The sequence below is a fragment of the Schistocerca americana genome, chromosome 2 (genome assembly GCF_021461395.2).
Source record: "Schistocerca americana isolate TAMUIC-IGC-003095 chromosome 2, iqSchAmer2.1, whole genome shotgun sequence".
Classification (NCBI taxonomy): Eukaryota; Metazoa; Arthropoda; class Insecta; order Orthoptera; family Acrididae; genus Schistocerca; species Schistocerca americana.
Genome location: NC_060120.1, coordinates 6,728,107 through 6,730,319, shown reverse-complemented (window position 1 = coordinate 6,730,319; position 2,213 = coordinate 6,728,107).

Sequence of the window (2,213 nt, the reverse complement as noted above, 5' to 3'; positions counted from 1 at the left end):
TATTGTTGTCATGTTAAACACGAAGCCCACGCCTACTACAGTAGTACAAGTTTATATGCCAACTAGCTCTGCAAATGATGAAGAAATTGATGAAATGTGTGATGAGATAAAAGAAATTATTCAGGTGGTGAAGGGAGACGAAAATTTAATACACTCCTGGAAATGGAAAAAAGAACACATTGACACCGGTGTGTCAGACCCACCATACTTGCTCCGGACACTGCGAGAGGGCTGTACAAGCAATGATCACACGCACGGCACAGCGGACACACCAGGAACCGCGGTGTTGGCCGTCGAATGGCGCTAGCTGCGCAGCATTTGTGCACCGCCGCCGTCAGTGTCAGCCAGTTTGCAGTGGCATACGGAGCTCCATCGCAGTCTTTAACACTGGTAGCATGCCGCGACAGTGTGGACGTGAACCGTATGTGCAGTTGACGAACTTTGAGCGAGGGCGTATAGTGGGCATGCGGGAGGCCGGGTGGACGTACCGCCGAATTGCTCAACACGTGGGGCGTGAGGTCTCCACAGTACATCGATGTTGTCGCCAGTGGTCGGCGGAAGGTGCACGTGCCCGTCGACCTGGGACCGGACCGCAGCGACGCACGGATGCACGCCAAGACCGTAGGATCCTACGCAGTGCCGTAGGGGACCGCACCGCCACTTCCCAGCAAATTAGGGACACTGTTGCTCCTGGGGTATCGGCGAGGACCATTCGCAACCGTCTCCATGAAGCTGAGCTACGGTCCCGCACACCGTTAGGCCGTCTTCCGCTCACGCCCCAACATCGTGCAGCCCGCCTCCAGTGGTGTCGCGACAGGCGTGAATGGAGGGACGAATGGAGACGTGTCGTCTTCAGCGATGAGAGTCGCTTCTGCCTTGGTGCCAATGATGGTCGTATGCGTGTTTGGCGCCGTGCAGGTGAGCGCCACAATCAGGACTGCATACGACCGAGGCACACAGGGCCAACACCCGGCATCATGGTGTGGGGAGCGATCTCCTACACTGGCCGTACACCACTGGTGATCGTCGAGGGGACACTGAATAGTGCACGGTACATCCAAACCGTCATTGAACCCATCGTTCCACCATTCCTAGACCGGCAAGGGAACTTGCTGTTCCAACAGGACAATGCACGTCCGCATGTATCCCGTGCCACCCAACGTGCTCTAGAAGGTGTAAGTCAACTACCCTGGCCAGCAAGATCTCCGGATTTGTCCCCCATTGAGCATGTTTGGGACTGGATGAAGCGTCGTCTCACGCGGTCTGCACGTCCAGCAGGAACGCTGGTCCAACTGAGGCGCCAGGTGGAAATGGCATGGCAAGCCGTTCCACAGGACTACATCCAGCATCTCTACGATCGTCCCCATGGGAGAATAGCAGCCTGCATTGCTGCGAAAGGTGGATATACACTGTACTAGTGCCGACATTGTGCATGCTCTGTTGCCTGTGTCTATGTGCCTGTGGTTCTGTCAGTGTGATCATGTGATGTATCTGACCCCAGGAATGTGTCAATAAAGTTTCCCCTTCCTGGGACAATGAATTCACGGTGTTCTTATTTCAATTTCCAGGAGTGTAGTCATGGGTGACTGGAATTCTATAGTAGGAAAAGGGAGAGATGGAAACATAGTAGGTGAATAAGGATTGGGGGTAAGAAATGAAAGGGGAAGCCGCCTGGTAGAGTTTTGCACAGAGTATAACTTAATCATAGCTAACACTTGGTTCAAGAATCATGAAAGAAGGCTGTATACATGGAAGAATCCTGGAGATACTAAAGGTATCAGATAGATTATATAATGGTAAGACAGAGATTTAGCAACCAGGTTTTAAATTGTAAGACATTTCCAGGGGCAGATGTGGACTCTGACCACAATCTATTGGTTATGAACTGTAGATTAAAGCTGAGGAAACTGCAAAAAGGTAGGAATTTAAGAAGATGGGACCTGGATAAACTGACTAAACCAGAGGATGTACAGAGTTTCAGGGAGAGCATAAGGAACAATTGACAGGAATGGGGGAAAGAAGTACAGTAGAAGAAGAATGGGTAGCTCTGAGGGATGAAGTAGTGAAGGCAGCAGAGGATCAAGTAGGTAAAAAGACGAGGGCTAGTAGAAATCCTTGGGTAACAGAAGAAATATTGAATTTAATTGATGAAAGTAGAAAATTAAAAAATGCAGTAAATGAGGCAAGCAAAAAGGAATACAAACGTCTCAAAA